The sequence below is a fragment of the Etheostoma spectabile genome, unplaced genomic scaffold (assembly GCF_008692095.1).
Source record: "Etheostoma spectabile isolate EspeVRDwgs_2016 unplaced genomic scaffold, UIUC_Espe_1.0 scaffold00001853, whole genome shotgun sequence".
Classification (NCBI taxonomy): Eukaryota; Metazoa; Chordata; class Actinopteri; order Perciformes; family Percidae; genus Etheostoma; species Etheostoma spectabile.
This window is the reverse complement of record NW_022602819.1, coordinates 196353-209716: the sequence shown is the minus strand read 5'-3', so window position 1 is coordinate 209716 and position 13364 is coordinate 196353. Positions and strand designations below refer to the sequence as shown.

At 42.1% G+C, this 13364-nt stretch overlaps 9 non-coding genes across 9 annotated transcripts; 8 read left to right on the top strand and 1 right to left on the bottom strand.

Annotated features, from left to right (window-relative positions):
- Positions 1 to 56: 56 nt before the first annotated feature.
- Positions 57 to 170, top strand: LOC116675385 (U5 spliceosomal RNA). Its single transcript, XR_004328399.1, has one exon. It is a non-coding gene; the product is annotated as a U5 spliceosomal RNA (small nuclear RNA).
- Positions 171 to 449: 279 nt separating this feature from the next.
- LOC116675393 (U2 spliceosomal RNA) lies at positions 450 to 637 on the top strand. Its single transcript, XR_004328407.1, has one exon. It is a non-coding gene; the product is annotated as a U2 spliceosomal RNA (small nuclear RNA).
- Positions 638 to 2334: 1697 nt separating this feature from the next.
- On the top strand, positions 2335 to 2449 carry LOC116675386 (U5 spliceosomal RNA). Its single transcript, XR_004328401.1, has one exon. It is a non-coding gene; the product is annotated as a U5 spliceosomal RNA (small nuclear RNA).
- A 277-nt stretch (positions 2450 to 2726) lies between these two features.
- LOC116675394 (U2 spliceosomal RNA) lies at positions 2727 to 2915 on the top strand. Its single transcript, XR_004328408.1, has one exon. It is a non-coding gene; the product is annotated as a U2 spliceosomal RNA (small nuclear RNA).
- A 1870-nt stretch (positions 2916 to 4785) lies between these two features.
- Positions 4786 to 4900, top strand: LOC116675387 (U5 spliceosomal RNA). Its single transcript, XR_004328402.1, has one exon. It is a non-coding gene; the product is annotated as a U5 spliceosomal RNA (small nuclear RNA).
- Positions 4901 to 5176: 276 nt separating this feature from the next.
- On the top strand, positions 5177 to 5361 carry LOC116675382 (U2 spliceosomal RNA). The gene has a single exon (XR_004328396.1). It is a non-coding gene; the product is annotated as a U2 spliceosomal RNA (small nuclear RNA).
- Positions 5362 to 7101: 1740 nt separating this feature from the next.
- LOC116675388 (U5 spliceosomal RNA) lies at positions 7102 to 7216 on the top strand. The gene has a single exon (XR_004328403.1). It is a non-coding gene; the product is annotated as a U5 spliceosomal RNA (small nuclear RNA).
- Positions 7217 to 7492: 276 nt separating this feature from the next.
- LOC116675380 (U2 spliceosomal RNA) lies at positions 7493 to 7683 on the top strand. Its single transcript, XR_004328395.1, has one exon. It is a non-coding gene; the product is annotated as a U2 spliceosomal RNA (small nuclear RNA).
- A 2577-nt stretch (positions 7684 to 10260) lies between these two features.
- On the bottom strand, positions 10261 to 10332 carry trnaq-cug (transfer RNA glutamine (anticodon CUG)). The gene has a single exon. It is a non-coding gene; the product is annotated as a tRNA-Gln (tRNA).
- Between the last annotated feature and the right edge of the window lie 3032 nt (positions 10333 to 13364).

Genomic DNA, 13364 nt, shown 5'->3' with positions numbered 1-13364 from the left:
GAGGGTTGGGACTGGGAAGACTGGCGTTTTCGGGCTGCTCTCGAGAGGGGCTGTACTTACTCTGGTTTCTCTTCATAACGCACAAGTCTTTCGCCTTTTACTAAAGACTTCCGTGGAGAGGAACGCCTATGAGTTGAAATTATTTTTGGTGGGCTTTGCTGTGTTGGCAAGCCTTTGTACTTGTGAAAAACAAATATGCTCTCCAAAAGGAAACTCAGATCTTAAACGTAGCCAAAATGTGACAGCATGGGAATATTGCACGTTGGCAGGAGCTTGACCAAATGGGAAAACCACAATTGCCGTCTTTAACTAAAACTTTTGTGCTTCCCCATGAAGCGCTTGGACGGGGGTGCTAAGCAGCAGCGTTATGTCCATTTAAAATTACTGGACCGTGACAACTGAGAACCGTCCGGGGAGGTGGCGCATCTGACAGCATAGAGGTGGTGGTCATCGCTTCTCGGCTTTTGGCTAAGATCAAGTGTAGTATCTGTTCTTATCAGTTTAATATCTGATATGTCCTCTATCAGGGGACAACATATTAAATGGATTTTAGCAATGGAGTTGAAAAAGGGGCTTGCTCCGTTCACTCCACGCACCGACCCGGTATTGCAGCATCGCTGGGAACGGTGCACCCATCTTCTGTCTTGTGGAAAACAATTAACGATGCACGTTGAGCTGCCCGTTGCCAAAACTGTCAATGGACCTGAAGAGCATTGATATGAGTTGATCAAAAATTGTTAATTTATTGCTGATTTTGAAAACTATTTACATGACCGCATCGAGCTTCAGATCAGGGTGTTGTCATGGAAAAACAAATATATACAGAACGTTTTGCAACAATTAATACAACACCATGCTGTTGCAATTATGAAGTAAAATGTAATGAAAAAGAGTTTTTCATATTCAAATAACTTTCTTTTTTTAACTTTTATTTTTTTATGATCAGTGTGATTTTTTTTTTTTTTGGTTCTTTTTTATTTTTTTATTCCACACCAGTATCGGTGTGTGTGTGTGTGTGTGTGGGTGTGTGTGTGTGTGTGTGAGTGTGTGTGTGTGTGTGAGTAAGAGAGAGACACAGAGAGAGAGGGGGGCGGGGGGGGGCAGCTGACAGTAAAAAAAAAAAATCTCCGATGGCAGAGACGCAACTGGAGTCGCTTTAAACAAGCAGCATGTCTGAAACCCACGTTCACCAGAATCTACTGGTTACTATGTAAGGACTGCAAACCCACGTTCACAGAAATCTACTGGTTACTAGTAAGGACTGCAAACCCCACGTTCTACCGAAATCTACTGGTTACTATGTAAGGACTGCAAACCACAAGTTCACAGAAATCTACTGGTTACTATGTAAGGACTGCAAAACCCACGTTCACCAGAAATCTACTGGTTACTATGTCCCAGGACTACAACAACCGAAGTTAAAAACAAACCTGAAGCTGAAGAAACCCTAAACGTTAACGGAACAGATCCGCAGACCGAATTGACTGACGGAGCAGGATAGAGCGAAGAGAGAGAGCGAGAGAGGAGAGAGCGCATTTCTCCATGTTCTGTGTGTGTGTGATTGATCGGAGCGGGTTTGTAGGCGGGGGGGCGCTGTGATTATCACAGAACGCTGCGCGGACAGTTGAGGAGTTTTATTCAATCCGAGCACGGATATTGACTCAATTACTCGGATAATACTTGTACTCGGCAAAAGTGCTTATCAGTACCGGATACTCGTTTCAGCCGGACACTCGGATCACCCCTAAGTATATTGCAGTAATATAAAAGAAAGTTGATGTCATAATGAATTGTGATGATGACATAATGAATAGTGATGATGACATAATGAATGGTGATGATGAATCAAAAGAAAGTTGATGTGTATATGCAGTAAGTAAAAGAAAGTTGATGTGTATATGCACAAATCCTAAACCCCACGCATCGACCCGGTATTGCAGCGTCACCGGGACGGTGCACCCTCTTCTGTCTTCTGGAAAAACAATTAACGATGCACGTGAAGCTGCCCGTTGCCCAAACTGTCCCACGGACATGAAGAGACATGGCTGGCAGATTTTACCGCCAGAAATTGTCCTAAAAACTGAATGATCTGTGAAACCTCGTTGGGTTCCTGGTATCAAAAACGTTGTTATAATACTTGACAAGATGAAGCCATACAAAAGTGTAGCAGATTTGCACTTTTGATTGGCAGAAAAACAGCAAGGACAAAATATGGCCTGTGACAATGGGGGAAGAGGTGGCCTTGGATTTGGAAAGCGGAACCAAGTGGAATTACCGCGAGGTTGGGACTGGGAAAGACTGGCGTTTTCGGCTGCTCTCGGAGAGTGGGCGTACTTACTCTGGTTTTCTTCATAAACGCACAAGTCTTTCGCCTTTTACTAAAGACTTCCGTGGAGAGGAACGCTATGAGTTTGAAGTTATTTTTGTGGGCTTGCTGTTTGGCTAAGCCTTTTGTACTTGTGAAAAACAAATATGCTCTCCAAAAGGAAACTCAGATTCTTAACGTAGCCAAAATGTGACAGCATGGGAATATTGCACGTTGGCAGGAGCTTGACCAATTGGGAAAACCCAATTGCCGTCTTTAACTAAAACTTTTTGTGCTTTCCCCATGAAGCGCTTGGACGGGGGTGCTAAGCAGCAGCTGTATGTCCATTTAAAATTACTGGACCGTGACAACTGAGAACCGTCGGGGAGGTCGCATCTGACAGCATAGAGGTGGTGGGGTCATCGCTTCTCTGCCTTTTGGCTAAGATCAAGTGTATTATCTGTTCTTATCAGTTTAATATCTGATATGTCCTCTATCAGGGGACAACATATTAAATGGATTTTAGCATGGGAGTTGAAAAGGGGCTTGCCTTCATTCACTCCACGCATCGACCCGGTATTGCAGCATCGCTGGGAACGGTGCACCCATCTTCTGTCTTGTGGAAAAACAATTAAGAGCAGTGGAGCTGCCCGTTGCCAAAACTGTCAATGGACCTGAAGAGCAATTGATATGAGTTGATCAAAAATTGTTATATTTATTGCTGATTTGCAAACAATTTACATGACAGCATCGAGCTTCAGATCAATGGTGTTGTCATGGTAACAAACAACTATATACAGAACGTTTTGCAAAAATTAATACAACACATGCTGTTGCAATTATGAGTAAAATGCTAATGAAAAAGAGTTTTCAATATCATATAACTTTCCTTTTTTAATTTTATTTTTTTATGATCAGTGTGATTTTTTTTTTTTTGGTTCTTTTTTTTATTTTTTTTATTTCCACACCAGGTATATGTGTGTGTGTGTGTGTGTGTGTGTGTGTGTGTGGTGTGTGTGTGTGAGTTTGTGTGTGTGTGTGAGTAAGAGAGAGACACAGAGGAGAGGGGGGGGGGGGGGGGCAGCTGACAGGTAAAAAAAAAAAATCTACGATGGCAGAGACGAATGAGTCCATTTAAAACAAGCAGCATGTCTGAAACCCCGTTCACCAGAAAATCTCTGTTCTATGTAAGGACTACAAAACCACGTTCACCAGAAATCTACTGGGTACTATGTAGGGACTGCAAACCCCACGTTCACACCAGAAATCTACTGGTTACTATGTAAGGACTGCAAACCCCACGTTCACCAGAAATCTACATGTTACTATGTAAGGACTGCAAAACCCCACGTCACCAGAAATCTACTGGTTAATATGTAAGGACTACAAACCCCACGTTCACCGAAATCTACTGGTTACTATGTAAGGACTACAAACCCCACGTTCACCAGAAATCTACTGGTTACTATTTAAGGACTAAAACCCCACTTCACCAGAAATTCTACTGGTTAATAGTAAGGACTACAAAACGAAGTTAAAACAAACCTGAAGCTGAAGAAACCCTAAACGTTAACGGAACAGATCCGCAGACAGAATTGAACTGACGGAGCAGGAGAGAGCGAGAGAGAGAGCGGAGAGAGAGAGCGCATTTCTCCATGTTCTGGTGTGTGTGATTGATCCGAGCGGGGTTTGTAGGCGGGGGGGGGCGCCCTGTGATTATCACAGAACGCTGCGCGGCCAGTTGAGGAGTTTATTCAATCCGAGCACGGATATGGACTCATATTACTCGGAGAATACTTGTAACCGGGCAAAAGTGCTTTATCGTACCGATACTCGTTTCAGCCGGACACTCGGATCACCCCTAGTGTATATGCAGGTAAATAAAAGAAAGTTGAATGTCAAATGAATTGTGATGATGACATACGAATAGTGATGATGACATAATGAATGGTGATGAATCAAAAAGAAGTTGATGTGTATATGCAGTAATGTAAAAAGAAAGTTGATGTGTATATGCAGTAATGTAAAAGAAAGTTGATGTGTATATGCAAAAATCTAAACCCACGCATCGACCCGGTATTGCAGCGTCACGGGAACGGTGCACCCATCTTCTGTCTTTGGAAAAACAAATTAACGATGCCGGTGAAGCTGCCCGTTGCCCAAAATGTCAACGGACCTGAAGAGACATGGCTGGCAGATTTTACCGCCAGAAATGTCCTAAAAAACTGAAGATCTGTGAAACCTCGTTGGGTTCCTGGTATCAAACGTTGTTATAATACTTGAAAGATGAAGCCATACAAAAGTGTAGCAGATTTGCATTTTGATTGGCAGAAAAACAGCAAGGACAAAATTGGCCCTGTGACAATGGGGGAATAGTTGAGGCCTTTGGATTTGGAAAGCGGCACACCAAGTGAAGATTTACCGCGAGGTTGGGACTGGGAAAGATGGCGTTTTCGGCTGCTCTCGAGAGTGGGCTGTACTTACTCTGGTTTCTCTCCTAACGCCCAAGTCTTTCGCCTTTTACTAAAGACTTCCGATGGAGAGGAACGCCTATGAGTTGAAGTTATTTTTGGGGGCTTTGCTGTTTGGCCAAGCCTTTTGTACTTGTGAAAAACAAATATGCTCTCCAAAAGAAACTCAGATTCTTAAACGTAGCCAAAATGTGACAGCATGGGAATATTGCATTGGCAGGAGCTTGCCAATTGGGAAAACCACAATTGCCGTCTTAACTAAAACTTTTTGTGCTTCCCCATGAAGCGCTTGGACGGGGGTGCTAAGCCGCAAGCTGTTATGTCCATTTAAAATTACTGGACCGTGACAACTGAGAAACCGGTCGGGGAGGTCGCATCTGACAGCATAGAGGGGGTGGTCATCGCTCTCGGCTTTTGGCTAAGATCAAGTGTAGTATCTGTTCTTATCAGTTTAATATCTGATATGTCCTCTATCAGGGGACAACATATTAAATGGATTTTTAGCATGGGAGTTGAAAAAGGGGCTTGCTCCGTTCACCACGCATCGACCCGTATTGCAGCATCGCTGGGAACGGTGCACCCATCTTCTGTCTTGTGGAAAAAACAATTAACGATGCACGTTGAGCTGCCCGTTGCCAAAACTGTCAATGGACCTGAAGAGCAATTGATATGAGTGATCAAAAATTGTTATATTTATTGTGATTTGAAAACTATTTACATGACAGCATCGAGCTTCAGATCAATGGTGTTGTCATGGTAACAAACAAACTATATACAGAACGTTTTGCAACAATTAATCACACACATGCTGTTGCAATTATGAAGTAAAATGTAATGAAAAAGAGTTTTCATATTCAATATAACTTTCCTTTTTTTAACTTTTTTTTTTTTTATGATCAGTGTGATTTTTTTTTTTTTGGTTCTTTTTTATTTTTTTTATTTCCACACAGGTATATGTGTGTGTGTGTGTGTGTGTGTGGTGTGTGTGTGGTGTGTGTTGTGTGTGTGTGTGGAGTGTGTGTGTGTGAGAGAGAGAGACACAGAGAGAGAGGGGGCGAGGGGGGGGGCAGCTGACAGTAAAAAAAAAAAAATTCTCCGATGGCAGAGACGCAACTGGAGTCGCATTTAAAACAAGCAGCATGTCTGAAACCCACGTACCCAGAAATCTACTGGTACTATGTAGGACGACAAAACCCCACGTTCACCAGAAATCTAATGGTTACTATGTACGGACTGCAACCCACAGTTCACCAGAAATCTACTGGTTACTATGTAAGGACAACAAACCCACGTTCACCAGAAATCTACTGGTTACTATGTAAGGACTACAAAACCCCACGTTCACCAGAAATCTACTGGTTACTATGTAAGGACTACAAACCCCACGTTTCACCAGAAATCTACTGGTGAATAGTAAGGACTACAAACCGAAGTTAAAAACAAACCTGAAGTCTGAAGAAACACTAAAGTTACGGAAACAGATCCGCAGAACGAATTGACTGACGGAGCAAGGGAGAGCGAGAGAGAGAGAGAGCGAGAGAGAGCGCATTTCTCCATGTTCTGTGTGTTGTGTGTGTGTGATTGATCCGAGCGGGTTTGTAGGGCGGGGGGGGGGGCTGTGATTATCACAGAACGCTGCGCGGCCAGTTGAGGAGTTTTATTCAATCGAGCACGGATATTGACTATATATACTCAGATAATACTTGTACTCGGCAAAAGTGCTTTATCCGTACCGGATACTCGTTCAGCCGGATACTCGGATCACCCCTAGTGTATATGCAGTAATATAAAGAAAGTTGTGTCATAATGAATTGTGATGATGACATAATGAAGGGGATGATGAATCAAAAAGAAAGTTGATGTGTTATGCAGTAATGTAAAAGAAAAGTGATGTGTATATGCACAATCTAAACCCCACGCATCGACCCGGTATTGCAGCGTCACCGGGAACGGTGCACCCATCTTCTGTCTTCTGGAAACACAATTAACGATGCACGTGAAGCTGCCCGTTGCCCAAACTGTCAACGGACCTGAAGAGACATGGCTGGCAGATTTTACCGCCCAGAAATTGTCCTAAAAAATGAATGATCTGTGAAACCTCGTTGGGTTCCTGGTATCCAAAACGTTGTTATAATACTTGACAAGATAAAGCCATACAAACGTTGTAGCAAGATTTGCACTTTTGATTGGCAGAAAAAAAACAGCAAGGACCAAAATATGGTGAGGCCTTGGATTTGGGAAAAGCGGCACACCAAGTGAGAATTACCGCGAGGGTTGGGACTGGGAAGACTGGCGTTTTCGGCTGCTCTCGAGAGTGGGCTGTACTTACTCTGGTTTTCTTCATAACGCACAAGTCTTTCGCTTTTACTAAAGACTTCCGTGGAGAGGAACGCCTATGAGTTGAAATTATTTTTGGTGGGCTTTGCTGTTTGGCTAAGCCTTTTGTACTTGTGAAAACAAATATGCTCTCCAAAAGGAAACTCAGATTCTTAAACGTAGCCAAAATGTGACAGCATGGGAATATTGCACGTTGGCAGGAGCTTGACCAATTGGGGAAAACCACAATTGCCGTCTTTAACTAAAACTTTTGTGCTTCCCCATGAAGCGCTGGACGGGGGTGCTAAGCAGCAGCTGTTATGTCCATTTAAAATTACTGGACCGTGACAACTGAGAACCGTCCGGGGAGGTCGCATCTGACAGCATAGAGGTGGTGGTCATCGCTTCTCGGCCTTTTGGCTAAGATCAAGTGTAGTATCTGTTCTTATCAGTTTAATATCTGATATGTCCTCTATCAGGGGACAACATATTAAATGGATTTTTAGCAATGGGAGTTGAAAAAGGGGCTTGCTCCGTTCACTCCACGCATCGACCCGGTATTGCAGCATCGCTGGGAACGGTGCACCCATCTTCTGTCTTGTGGAAAAACAATTAACGATGCACGTTGAGCTGCCCGTTGCCAAAACTGTCAATGGACCTGAAGAGCAATTGATATGAGTTGATCAAAAATTGTTATATTATTGCTGATTTGAAAACTATTTACATGACAGCATCGAGCTTCAGATCAATGGTGTTGTCATGGTAACAAACAAACTATATACAGAACGTTTTGCAACAATTAATACAACACATGCTGTTGCAATTATGAAGTAAAATGTAATGAAAAAGAGTTTTCATATTCAATATAACTTTCTTTTTTTAACTTTTTATTTTTTTATGATCAGTGTGATGTTTTTTTTTTTTTTGGTTCTTTATTTTTTTTATTTCCACACCAGGTTATGTGTGTGTGTGTGTGTGTGTGTGTGTGTGTGTGTGTGTGTGAGTAAGAGAGAGACACAGAGAGAGAGGGGGCGGGGGGGGGGGGGCAGCTGACAGTAAAAAAAAAAAAATCTCCGATGGCAGAGACGCAACTGGAGTCGCATTTAAAACAAGCAGCATGTCTGAAACCCACGTTCACCAGAAATCTACTGGTTACTATGTAAGGACTGCAAACCCCACGTCACCAGAAATCTACTGGTTACTATGTAAGGACTACAAACCCCACGTTCACCAGAAATCTACTGGTTACTATGTAAGGACTACAAACCCCACGTTCACCAGAAATCTACTGGTTACTATGTAAGGACGACAAACCCCACGTTCACCAGAAATCTACTGGTTACTATGTAAGGACTGCAAACCCCACGTTCACCAGAAATCTACTGGTTACTATGTAAGGACTGCAAACCCCACGTTCACCAGAAATCTACTGGTTACTATGTAAGGACTACAAACCGAAGTTAAAAACAAACCTGAAGCTGAAGAAACCCTAAACGTTAACGGAACAGATCCGCAGACCGAATTGACTGACGGAGCAGGAGAGAGCGAGAGAGAGAGAGCGAGAGAGAGCGCATTTCTCCATGTTCTGTGTGTGTGTGATTGATCCGAGCAGGTTTGTAGGCGGGGGGGGGGGGCGCTGTGATTATCACAGAACGCTGCGCGGCCAGTTGAGGAGTTTTATTCAATCCGAGCACGGATATTGACTCATATTACTCGGATAATACTTGTACTCGGCAAAAGTGCTTTATCCGTACCGGATACTCGTTTCAGCCGGATACTCGGATCACCCCTAGTGTATATGCAGTAATATAAAAGAAAGTTGATGTCATAATGAATTGTGATGATGACATAATGAATGGTGATGATGAATCAAAAAGAAAGTTGATGTGTATATGCAGTAATGTAAAAGAAAGTTGATGTTATATGCACAAATCTAAACCCCACGCATCGACCCGGTATTGCAGCGTCACCGGGAACGGTGCACCATCTTCTGTCTTCTGGAAAAACAATTAACGATGCACGTGGAGCTGCCCGTTGCCCAAACTGTCAACGGACCTGAAGAGACATGGCTGGCAGATTTTACCGCCAGAAATGTCCTAAAAACTGAATGATCTGTGAAACTCGTTGGGTTCCTGGTATCAAAACGTTGTTATAATACTTGACAAGATGAAGCCATACAAAAGTGTAGCAAGATTTGCACTTTTGATTGGCAGAAAAACAGCAAGGACAAAATATTGGCCCTGTGACAATGGGGGAATAGGTGAGGCCTTGGATTTGGAAAGCGGCACACCAAGTGAGAATTACCGCAAGGGTTGGGACTGGGAAGTAGTAATATACTGGGAACTGCTAAGTAGCAGCTGTTATGTCCTTTTAATGAAAAAGAAAGTTGATGTGTTTATGCGTAAATCAAAAAGAAAGTTGATGTGTTTATGCATTTATTAAAAAGAAAGTTGATGTCATAATGAATAGTGATGATGACATAATGAATTGTGATGATGACATAATGAATGGTGATGATAAATCAAAAAGAAAGTTGATGTGTATATGCAGTAATATAATAGAAAGTTGATGTGTATGTGCATTAATCTAAAAGGAAGTTGATGTGTATATGCAATAATCAAAAAGAAAGTTGATTTGTATTTGCATTGATCTAAAAGAAAGTTGATGTCATAATGAATTTTGATGATGACAAAAGGAATGGTGATGATATAATAAAAAGAAAGTTGATGTGTATATGCATAAATCTTAAAGAAAGTTGATGTGTATATGCATTTATTAAAAAGAAAGTTGATGTGTATATGCACGAATCTAAATTCCACGCATCGACCCGGTATTGCAGCGTCACCGGGAACGGTGCACCCATCTTCTGTCTTGTGGAAAAACAATTAACGATGCACGTTGAGCTGCCCGTTGCCCAAACTGTCAACGGACCTGAAGAGACATGGCTGGCAGATTTTACCGCCAGAAGTTGTCGCAAAAACTGAGTGATCTGGGTTCCTGGTATCAAAACGTTGTTATAATACTTGACAAGATGAAGCCATACAAAATAACATATAATAGTTTGTTTAAAAACAAAATTAACTTAACATTAAACCTGTAAGCTCACTTGAAACAAGATTGGGAAAGTTGATAGGTTGATCTTTTTACCCTGTGCTGTGGCTTAAAAACAGGTTCCACTGAGATTTGAACTCAGATCGCTGGATTCAGAGTCCAGAGTGCTAACCATTACACCATGGAACCTTTTGGAGTGTTGAAAGGGTTTGCTAGGCAGTTTCTTTCATAATATCCACATGTGTGATATTAAAGGCACACAACAATCACAACGCAGATTAAAAAGCAAAAATTACTGGCTAATATTTGATTTTAGAGACATATATTAGGTCTATATATAGGGGCATAGGTTGCATACAGCTCTCATTTAATACAGGACCATTAAATCAGATCTTTCTGCAGACCTTTATTGGCTAAATAGCAATTCCCATACGTAGTGTAGTACGTATTTATTTTATTTCTAGATGTATGGCTGTGTTCTTGTATAACCTGTGTGTTATTAATGTTACATGGTGCTGCACAACAAATTGCCCCCCGGGGATAATAAAGACTCCTTGAACCTTGAAGGGCAACAGGACTTGGTAAAAAGGTCCTCCGCAGAAGTTTTGTCTCTCATCCAAAAGAATACTTTAGTTGTTTTTGTTTTTTACACAGAAAGGGTTGGACACAGTGCCCACTCCCCCACCCATATCTGACAATTGAAAGCTGTGGGGAAAGGGGGGTTCCAAAGCTAATAGACCATTCAACAAGCAATTCTGATGAACTATACTGGCCCATTCAGGATGAGCACTGTAAACTCTGACTGCAGCAACACAAGTTCAAATCTCAGTGATACCTAATTTTTATGGTGATTGTGAGACTGAATGCAAAGTGTGTATCCCCCCATGTAACTCAAAGCCCACCACTTCCAGTCAATACTGTCAAATGTGGAGCTTCTTCAAGTTACATTAACAACCAGGTGACTCCTCAACATGCCCCCACCAATGTACTGTGTACAGTCTAAATGGCCAAGGACATTAAACCTGTAAGCTTACTTTAAACTAAATGTGGAAAGTTGAAAGGTTGATTTTTTTCACCTATACTGTGACTTAAAACACATTCCACCGAGATTTGCACTCAGATTGCTGGATTCAGAGTCCAGATTGCTAACCATTACACCATGGAACCTTTGAAAGTGTTGCAAGTGTTTGCTTGACAGTTTCTTTCATAATATCCACATAATATTGATATGATATGATATTGAAGGCACACAACAATCACAACGCAGATGAAAAAGCAACAATTATTGGCCAACTTAAGTCATTTAGTTAGCTAAGCATTCAGAGGATGTGGGAAAAGGCAAGTCAAGAACAGGTTTTCCAAAAGTAGAATGGGAGCCAGAGCGTTCCTCTCCTGTGGAACCAGGTTCCAGTTTGGGTTCAGGAGGAAGACACCATCTCCACATGTAAGAGTAGGCTTAAGACTTCTCCTCTTTGATAAATCCTATAGGTAGGGCTGGCTTGGGTGAGTCCTGAACCATCCCTCAGTTGTGCTGCTATAGGCCTAGACTACCGGTGGACTTCCCATGATGCACTAGGTACCTCTCTCCTCCTCCTTCTCTCCATCTGTATGCAACCTCATATGCCTTTGAGATACAAGAACTTCTTCACTTGCGCAAATGTCCTATTTGTGCAAACAAAAGGTGGAAACAGATGATCTTGAGTGTAGGGTTTGGTGATTTTATTACCCCTAAAGTGTCTGCCGGTGCTTAGCATTATTAGCACCACACTCAAATCATCTGAGCTAACCGGCCTGCTTTTTAAGTGTTTGAAAAAATTGGGCCAGTTCTAGATGGGCTACCTGGTTGTGTATGGTTTGTAGGGACTGCATATGTTGTTGACCTTGCAAAAAAGACGCAAAAGCATGACTGTAGAGTCCAAACCAAGGTGCTACATGCTCCCGTTGGGTTTCTGGAGGTAGACAGGAGTTTCTAACCACAAAGGGACTTGAACCCTCAATCTTCTGCTCCAAAGTCAGATGCCTTGTCCATAAGGCCACATGGTTGCAAAAAAGAAAGTAATATTTCCAAATCTGAATTTCCACGGTTTATCAGTTTATCTGAAATTCAGGAGCGAGGTAACATTTGTAAAAAAGGCAGACTAATTAGGTGGCCAGTTAGCTTTTGTTGAAGGAAATAGTTTGAATGCTAGGCACATCAGTTACCTGTGACTCATGTTTGCACTTGCTGAGCAGACAACCTTACAACTGTATGTTTTTGGCCTTCCTACAAAAGACATGGAAAGCAGAGCTGTAGAGATTGAGACTTGTTTTGCGTTAATGGCCGATTTGTGCAAACAAAAGGTGGATACAGATGATCTTGGGCGTAGGGTTTGGCAATTTTAGTACCCCTAAAGTGTCTGCCGGTGCTTAGCATTTTTAGCACCACACTCAAACAATCTGAGCTAACCGGCCTGCTTTTTGACTGTTTAAAAAGAACAGATGTCCAGAAATAATTAAGGCCAAATTGAACAAAATTGGCAGAGTTCTGGATGACCTGGATGAGTTGTACACTTTGGCAATTCTGAACACTTTCAGACACTGTTGTCTCATGTAAGTAACATGCACAAGTCTTTAAAAAGAATTGTGGCGGTTTTTCATGCAGGTTTGCATCATAACAATGCGGGTGCTATCTCTAAATGAACAATGGCCAATCTACATCCATCTTGTTAGCACCCAAATCTCTGCGCTGATCTCCCTGCTTGGATGGCAAGTCATCTGGTGGATTTTTCCCGTCAAGAGGAAGCGGATCAAGAGGGAGAGTTGTTTTATTATACTCACCAGCAATAAAGTTTATTTGTCCACAAATTGCAATAGGTTATCAACGTTTTCAGCGAAAAAGAATACCACAGCTCAAGTCCCTGGTAAGGCAACAGCTTGATTGTGTGATATGTATGAAGTGCTCGCTAACGTCATCTGTCATGCAGGTTTGCAGGATGTTCACAGTCTGCTAGTGGCCATGATGAGTTGGGACTTTGAGCTTTTTTACCGTTTTGGTCAATTTAGCCAATTTTCAACCAGTTTGTGCAATAACATTTGGTGTTCTCAGGCATTGTGCAAATCATGGTCTACCCTCTTGCTGTCCAGAAGACCGTGATCATGGCAACAGCTTAATGGTCTTCATTTACATAAACTTCAATCTGTAGTTCAGGAGATTATTTTTTCCACAGCCAGCAGTTTTAGGA